The following is a 9,639-nucleotide window of genomic DNA, read 5'->3' on the forward strand; positions in this document are numbered from 1 at the left end:
ATGACAAAGCTGACAGACAATATCCCTGTTCATTTATCAAACAGGGTTAATATCCTCCATTCTGACTTTAATTTATTAAGTCTCTTTCAGGGGAACTGATTTCACGCACTTCTCCGGATTGCAATCATGTTCAGAAGCGGCCTACGCAACATTTCTCCAATAGTAGCTTTTGGTTTGCTGTTTTATTTTTTTCTGTATGTGTAGTTAGGCACTGGATTTATTTGTCATTTCTTTTCTTTGAAAGATAATGTGTCCAAAAGCATGTGCTATGAAGTCAGTGGGTTTATCGACTGCATGAGATTCAAATCAATTTTTACAAAACCAACATTCATTTTCCATGATTCAGTGAATGTCATGCTTGCCTCTATTCCAGAATTGTTCCTCTGTCTTATTTTAAGCAGCATGAGGCCTTGAAACTTAAAGAGCAAAGTTAATATTTTAATATAATTTAAATATCTTTTATTTCTGTGACGGCAAAGCTGAATTTTCAGCATCATTACTCTAGTCTTTAGTGTCACCTGATCCTTCAGAAATCATTTGAATATGCTGATTTGGTGCTCAAGAAACATTCTTATTATTAATGTTGAAAATTATTCATGTTTTGCTGTTTACTTTTTTGTGGAAACCATGATACATTTTCAAAAAGAACAGCATTTATTGTAACATTATAAATGCCTTTACTGTTACTTTTGATCAGTTTTATGTGGACTTATAAAATATCTATCTATGTATCTATCTATCTATCTATCTATCTATCTATCTGTTTTAACTTTTTACAAAACCTGCCTTGTCCCTCGTTCAGAAAACAGTCTGGAGTAAAATGATTTGCGCAGACATAAACGAATTTAGGTGTATTCAGTGGCGCATTACCATTAAAAACAAAAGTCCACACACTGCTAAGATACATTTATATGCAAACACCATGTAAAAGTGAATTTTGCATCCAATATCTACTTTAAAACAGTAATATAATCTTAATTCAAGTGATAAAGGATTTTGAAAGTGTGACAGTAATCAGTGTTGAGTACTACTGTAAGGTTTAACCTGCCTGGTTTACATGTTTGAAAATGATAAACAGTTGAAAACATTAGAAATTTAGAAAAGTAATGTGTTATTTCAATGTTGTATGGACCCCATTGGCTTTCGAAATCTTCTTTTGTGTTCCACAGAAGAAACTCATACAGCTTTGGAACAACATGAGGCTGAGTGAATGATATATGAATGTTCATTTTTGGGTGAACTATCCCTGGTGAACATGATGGCTGGTACACCAGAACTGCAGCTTCATGCTCTCTCTTTCCCTTACAATATTTTTCTCTTTTTTTTCTGGTGTTCTGTGTCGGTTGGCCTGGGTACACAGGAGAAGCGAACCAGCCGTGGTTTGATTTTTCTGTCATGGCTATTTATAATGATTAATGCCCCGACTTGGGGCCACTCAGTGTAATTATGGCTCTTCAAGATTTTATTATTTTATTTGTCTGCTCTCCATCCTGCAGTGACTCTAAGGGCCCCACAGAAATCAGATACAGGACCAGAGCAAATGTCATCCACTAAAGCATGCAACTTTTCTGTTTTGGAGTCATTTTTAATAGATATTTCCTTTGCGTAGCAAAGGGAGGGTTTATGTGAATCTCTTAACTTCCCCTGTAGAATCACATTTTTTTAATTCTTCATGCTGAATAGCAATTATCTATCATGTTTTTAACACATCTATACATCATAACAAGAAATATGCACATTCTGTAGTCATTTTGCAATGTGATGTTCATTGTTATTCTTTATGTTTGTGTGAGTGTGGTTCTTGCATACTATAGTTATACAAATGCAGTGAGAGGAGACTAATCTCGCAGATCAATTCTGGTGATGCAGGCTGTCTGGAAAGCAGGTACGATCCATGCAGAATGCTGAGCATTTCACCCAAATGAGTCTATAATGCATTTAACAAGCAAGACTGATGGTGTAATAGTTAGGTTTTGTGTTTTGTGTCAAAGGAAGGCTGGCACAACTAGTACAGGTGTTTTATGTGAAATACTTAATGACCTGCTTAATGACCTGACTCCTATTATTGAGACAATACAGTGGGACCACAATCAAAATCTGGGTTTCAACGTCTAATGTAAACCTGGAAATAATTTTTTTAAATTCTAAAAATACAAAATAAATATTTCTTGTAATTCTGTCCTATTCCCTAATCACAGAGTTCAAATAAGCAATTTTGTCATATTCAGCATCAGCTTTTATGCAATCTTTTGCAGTTCATGCAGCTTGAGACTGTACATACACATTGTTAAAAATGTTAGTCTAAAATGTATGTTTTTGAAAAAAGTGTCTTATGCTCATCAAGCCTGAAATTATTTGATGAAAAATAAAATAATATTGCGAAACATTATTATACTTTAAAATAACTGTTTTCTATTTAAATAAATTTTAAAATGTAATTTATTCCTGTGATGCTGAATTTTCATCAGTCATTACTCCAGCCTTTAGTGTCACATGATTCTTCAGAAATCATTCTAATATGCTAATTTGCTCAAGAACATTTTCTTATTGTTACTGATGTTGAAAACAGTTGAACTGCTTAAAATTTTTATGTAAACTGTGATACTTTTTAATGATTATTTTATGAATGGAATGTTCAAAGAACAGCATAATCTAAATTGTATTTACTGTCAGCTTTCATAAATTCAGTGCATAAAATTACTAAATAATTGCTGAATAAAATTAATTTCTTTCAAGAAGAAATTATATTGAAAGATTTTATAAATTAAAAAATATCTAAAATATATATTTAAAAAAATGCAAAATAGAAGCATTTTCTGAGTGGTCTCATACTCCCCCCCCCTTTCACCAGTATGCTATTTTCATTATGTCTTACGTTTATGTATTAAACACTTAAAAAAAAAGCAGCCGCTGGAAAGCTTTGACCTCGCTCACTCTGATTGAACATTTTTTTTTCTGATTGCACCATTAAATGTCTTGCCAGCTCGTTCTTATGATCCAAACTGATGGTAAGAATCTGCGTGCATTTTCCCTGCAGTTTTGATCTTCTGAAATAAGACAATTACTGCGGGATGCTGGATCTGAATAGCAAAGCATTTGATATGGTATTAGTTCAAGCCTGTGGTTTAATGTGCGGGATTATCGGCCATTGAGCAGTATATTCCGCACTTGATCTCCCCTGCGTGTCTAGAGAAGGGGGAGAGCAAGAGATAGATGGGAAACAGCAGCGCGCATCTTCCTCGGGATAATGAAACGTGTAAGGAGAAACAGATATTGCTGCGTTTCAAAGGTGGTTTGAAAAACATGCGAAGATATGCAGATGATTGCAGTAAACGTCAGTGCAGTAATGAATTATGATAGTATGATGATCATACTTTCAGACTCCATTGCTTATGCAGTCTGTTCGTGTGGCAGTGTGAGGTCAGAGTACAGTATATTCACATTAGTATGTGAAAGCGTGTGGACGTGGGTTGTGATGTTAGCCACGAGTGTGTGAGTGTGGCGGCGGTGTAGTCTGCTGCATTTTGATTAGTAGTTCTTGCATGTGTTCGCTTCAGAAAGCCTGTTTGTTGTACAGGAGGATTAGGGGCCTGTTGTGCTGTGATAAAACGTTGTTAGCTCAAAAACACACATGAAATGGTGAGCGAGACTGAGCCTCTGTAGGGAAAAAAAGGAAAAATGGTCCTTCCTGCATTTCCTCTACTGGTCACAGTCTGCGAATGGTCAATGGGACCCCAAGTGGACAGAGTCCTTATAAAAACCAGCATACAGCCAGAGGGGGTCTAGCCACGTTACAGTGGGGTCCAAAAGTCTGAGAGCACCATTAAAAATGCGTGCATTTGCATTTTTCATGATTAACATATAAACCTGAATGACTTGCTTCAGTAGAACAAAAAAGGTGAATGTTTGTACATTTTCATAGCCAACCACGTCAATACAATAAAAGTGAATTAAATCAGTTTAAAAGTATCGTAAAAGTGGTTCACACCAATGTAGAGTTGTTCTTTTGAGTCGGATCTTTTAAATGAATCAGTTTGTCCAGTTCACAAACCAGTCTGAATGATTCGTTTAATAACTTGATCGATTTGTTCCTTTCAAATCAGTGATTCAAGTGATTCAGTCAGTCAGTGGTTTTCAATGATTCAGTTGATCAAATTCACAAAACCGGTCTGAATTGCATGTTTACTAATGACACTGATTCAGATTTTTTGGAATCAGATCTTCTCAATGAATCGGTTGATCCAGTTTTCAAAAACGGTCTGAATTATTTGTTCACTAATTGGACTGTTTTGTTTCTTTCAGGTCAGATTCCTTGAATTAATCATTTGATCCAGTTAACAAAACCAGTCTGAATGAATTTCTTTTAATAATTTGACTGATTTGTTTCTTTTGAGTCAGATATTTTCAATGAATCATTTGATCCAGTTTAGAAAACAGATGATTTGTTTGCTAACCAAGCTGATTTGATTCTTTTGAGTCAGATATTTTGAATCGTTGATCCAGTTCACAAACCCACTCTGAATGATTTGTGCACTAACTCGACAGATTTGATTCTTTTGGGTCAGATCTTTTTCAATGTATCAGATGATCCAATCCAAAAAACAGTCTAAATGATTCCTGCATTATATTGAACTGATTTGGTTCTTTTCATTCAGATCTTTTCAATAAGTTGATCCAGTTTACAAAACAGGTGTGAATGATACTGTTTGACTGATTCAAATCAGATCTTTTAAGTAAATCAATTAATCCAGTTCACAAAATCATTCTAAAGGAATGAAAGTGGACCATCTATATGACACTTTTATGATGATTTTCAGCCCTTTTTTGGAGCTTGAAAGACACAGTCTCCATTCATTCAGTGTAATTGCATGTAAAAGACTAACTAGTAGAATTCTAATTTGAGCAATATTTGCTCCTTAGTTTTGTGATTTCAGTTTTGTTCAAAACATCTGGAAAAAAAAAAAGAAATCCTAGATTTATAATGTGTTCTCAGACATTTGGGCCCCACTGTAGATTGAAACAGAAACCCATACTACATGTCCATCCCGGGCAGGTTTTATCCCGTCTTCCGCTGGCTGGTGGCAGTCATGCATATTAACACTACAGTCTGTGTAGAGGAATGAATTTACTTCTTATGTCCATCGGGGCTCATCTTTGGGAATCCAATTTGCATTGAGATGCATGCTGGGAAGCAGAGAATGGGAAAGCGAGCGTGTGTATGCGTGCGTGTCTTATCTCCTGTCACTGTGTGCGGCACCTGTTTCAGCATGCCAGACCTCTGTCTTTGGGTAATTTTCATGGTTTCTAGTTGCTTAATATTAAACGTCTTGTTCCACCCTCGCCTGATAATCCAAAGCGCCGGCAGCCAAATGTTCCCTGGTCATGGCTTCATTAAATATAGACTTACAGATTGGCCTGGAGCTCATGGGATGGTTGTCTGAATTCCCAACAGAGTCTTCACTGGAGGGCCGCAACACTTTCATTAAAGAAGAGGTAACGTCTTCATCGTCAACCGCAAGCCATGTATGAAAATGTCACTCGTCAGACAGAACTCACGCACTGAATCGCAGAACCACACACTTGAATGTTTGAATGTACCTGAAGAAAATATCTGCTAGCAGATTGGAACTGTCGATCTGTGGTCCGAACTGAAACTCGTCTTGTTATCAATGATGAACTGAAATCAGAAATTTAAGTGTTGTGGCTTTTAGTCAGTGTATGCATGTTAGCTTTGAAGTCATCAGTTTGTGTACTACTACTAGTAGTAGTAGTAGTAGTAGTTTAGAAATGTAAATTATAATGAAAATGATCAAATGATAATGTTTTTGTTTGTTTATTTTTTTGTTGGTTGATTGGTTGAAGTAATAAAATTTAATTTAATTTAATTGTATTTTATTTTTTAGGTAAACTCACTATCATGAAGCTGGAGTGTCATGTGTAGTTACCAGGGCATTGATATCTCGTATCTAGGGGCTTACAAGTGTTTAGTGCATTTCTAGATGGTTTCTAGTGAACTAGAGCTTTGCTTGTCATGGCCTCTATACTATTTTCATCTCTAGATATGGCTCATGTCATATGTGTTTTTTTTTATTTGTTGTTTTATTTTTTATTTTTATTTTTTTTTTCTGTTTTATTGTCTGCCAAAAAATCAAAAGTCTGTTCACACCTTTTCTCAACAAACTGCATGATTTGAGGTGTCATTTATGTCCACAGCACAAGCTACATGTTTAATACTTAAAGTTGGAAGTTTGTTAAAATACCTAAGCATGAGTATGGGCAATAGCAATAATGATTTAATTACTTGCAAGCACGAGAAATAAATAAACTTATGTAACAATTAATTAAAATTAATTAAAAATGCGTAATGAATAATACAAAAACAAACCACACATTTGGAGCCTCACTTCTAAATCAAATGTATGCTAATTAGATCACATTTTCAATTAAAGTTTTCTGTCTCCGTGGCTTGAAAAGTGCTCAAATGTTGTAAAATGACGTTTGCGTGCCATTATTGTAATTGTTCTGTAAAGGCGTAGGTTCTAATTAGGATATGCAAATCGTCCTCTCACACTGTTAAATTATGATGGATGGTTTATCAGGGTTCAAAGGATTAAGCTGTCACTCCCTTTTGTTTGTTCTGTTCGAGTTTATCGGTTCAATTTTCACAGCAAGAGAAGAAGCTGAAACACGAAATGTAATTTCTTAACCCTTTAGCCTCTTAGCGCCGCGGTTTTAGACACATTGGATTAAAACGAGTCCCTCTTTGTCTTTAATTAATGATGCTTGCTAAGGATTAGAACAAACCCCTAACCTTCAGTATTAAACGTCAGCGCATATCTGGTCCCACACACCATTTGTGCTAAAGACATGAATGATACCTCAAATCATGCGGCTTGTGGAGAAGGTGAACTATTACTTTTCTACATTAGACAGGGTCCTGAGACCAGAATATCGTTAACTCTCAGAAACCATACACTCTTAAAAATAAAGGTTCTTCATGAGACCACACATGCCAATGAAGAACCTTTATTTTTAACAATGTATGGTTTTCATCCATGGAACACTTTTAAAAATTAAGGTCCTAAAAGGGTGTTTTCACTGTGATTCAATAGAAGAACCATTTTAGGTTCCTCAAAGAACTTTTCAGCGAACAGTTGCTAAAAGAATAATTTTTATAGAAGACATTTTAATAATCCAAAGAACCTTTTGTGGAATGGAAATGTTCTATGGAAGTTAAATGTTCTTTATGGAACCATCAATGCCAATAAAGAACCTTTATTTTTAGGAAAGAATATTTTCACTGAATAAAAGGTTGTCTACAGTGGAAAAATTTATTTTATTTTTTTTTAATTTTCTTCGCAAGAACTGCTGACTGAAAGGTTCTTTGGGGAACCAAAAATGGTTCATATTCTGCATTGCCGCAATAAACATGTAAATATAATCTCAGTTTGTCATTTACACAGGTTTGAAATGAGACACAACAGATTTCTTGGCTCAATCCCCAGAAGATGCGTCTACATCGGTGAGAGCATCAATTCATTGGCTTGGTTGAACCTCATATCGAGGGCCAAAGCCATTAGCCAATAGTGGTTCACCGGGTGCCACGATTCTCGCAACTCTGCCAGCTTCATTAGCTTGGCTTCTAATTTACCGCGTGGACTGATTACTGTCCGGCCAGGATGACCTGTACTCTATACATCCAATCAGTGATGAATATTATAGCAGTTTGGCAGGGAATCCTTTGGGACTCTAATGCCAAGAGATGAATTTTCAACTCCAGCTTAATGTAGTACAGAGAACATCTATCAAGGCTCGTGGGCATGCTGGCACTTTTGAGAGAAGACAAGCCTCTGCTACATGTATAAAATGTAGTCTGGGAAAGTGTGAGGAAGGGAAGATATTAGTGTGAACTGATGGATGAATTACTTTATTTTGTAATATAAAAACCCTTTTTTGTGGTTCAAGTAGACTTCATTTTCCCTACTGCACGGCACAGTTTCAAACGTGTATGATTAAATATGAATTTAGCTCCACTTCAAAGCCCCCTGGGAGAGGGAAGGAGAAATAATGCTATTGAATTTGTGTCATGAATTTCTGTAGAATATGGCCGTAATTGTCTTCTTTATGTTGCTCTACACAGAAATTATAGCCGCAGAGCATATTTTATTGCAGTTGAGTCTGTTGGGATAGTCGGAGCGAGGCGAATTTGTAGGTGTAGGTCTTTTCCCTTAGTACGCTAATTATTAGTCGCTAATAGAGGTGCCGTGAGGTCACGTACCTCTGAAGGAGTCTTTGATCTGAACTGCTTAAATCCAAATCTCTTTTTTTTCTTCATGCAGGATTTGGTCACCAATGTGTCTCCACGTATTGTGCGTGGAACCACTTCTGGACCGCTGTTTGGTCCCGGGCAGGGCTCCTTCCTGAACATTCAGCTGATCAGCGAGAAGACGGCTGCCTATTGGTGCCAAAGTGTGACGGAACTCAAAGCCGACTTTCCTGACAATGTAAGTTGGACACAAGCACTTTGTGGAACATTGTATTGAGAAAATGGACCAGTGAGATTCACAGCGGGGCTACCTAGCGTGACACGTCAAAAATAGAATGCATGAGTCCGTCAAAATATCATGATGTGTCACCGTGTTGACAGTCCCTGCTAGTTAGTGGTGTGATTTTTATGGATCCATTGCTAGTTGGACAAGGTGTAAGAATATTAGAACATTCAGCTTGAATTCAATTCTTTTTACCAGAGCAGCTGCTGTTTTATTTCTACATGAATGAATGTAGATATGCACATGAACATGTTGAGAAGCGAAAATTGTTATTTGTAATCTCTTCTGCACAATGTATGGGAGAAGGTCTTGGTAAAATCCGCATGGGACTCTGTGGTAGCTAGTTATTTTCTATTTTTCCTCAGTGGATCAAATTTGAATATGATTGCAATATTCATTTCTCATTGTTCCATTTATTATTCATAGTAATGTGATCCTCATGTTTGTTAATGAAATCCAAATATTTATGATGTGAGCTAGCTCCATCCATAAGTACATTTTTTTTTATTCAGCCATCGTATCGGTACAGCAGGAGCGGCATATGCTTGCTGAAATTACAAAATGACAACTCATTTGTTCACTTCTAAGATTCTTGTATCTGGGTTTCTTTTTGTGCTCAAGAAATATCAAAGGATTAATTGATTTCTGCAGGACATTCTGATGGCAATCACGGGCAGCACTAATGGAAGTGATGCCCAGCATTCACTAGGGCAGCTTTTGTACTGAGGATGAAAGCAGCAGAGATGCATCGTGTAAGGTGAAGAGAGAGTAGAGAGAAAAAAAGAGAGAAGCTTCTTTTAAGGGCCCCAACTGAGTTGAGATATGCTTTGCTGCCGTAGCACCCTAAGAAATTGCTTGATGAGCGTATTTCCTGTTAAAACAGAAAGTTGAGTATTTTTGCTAGGTATTTTTGCTAGTTTCCTGGAAAAGAAAGTCTGTACAAATTTTAATATCTGCTTATGCGAATTTAATCTTAGACATATTTATCTATATATACCCATTTAAATACTTAGATACTCTTTAGTCTTTATCTTCTTAAAAAAAGAATATAAAGATATTTAAATTTTATATATATATATATATATATATA

General features: G+C 36.1%; 1 pseudogene; it reads left to right on the forward strand.

The window, feature by feature from the left end:
- The window catches only part of LOC107657739 (dihydropyrimidine dehydrogenase [NADP(+)]-like), a 197,262-nt pseudogene that overhangs the window by 111,352 nt on the left and 76,271 nt on the right, over positions 1–9,639 (forward strand).

Source organism: Sinocyclocheilus anshuiensis, unplaced genomic scaffold (genome assembly GCF_001515605.1).
Source record: "Sinocyclocheilus anshuiensis isolate Anshui unplaced genomic scaffold, SAMN03320099.WGS_v1.1 scaffold119, whole genome shotgun sequence".
NCBI classification, from domain to species: domain Eukaryota; kingdom Metazoa; phylum Chordata; class Actinopteri; order Cypriniformes; family Cyprinidae; genus Sinocyclocheilus; species Sinocyclocheilus anshuiensis.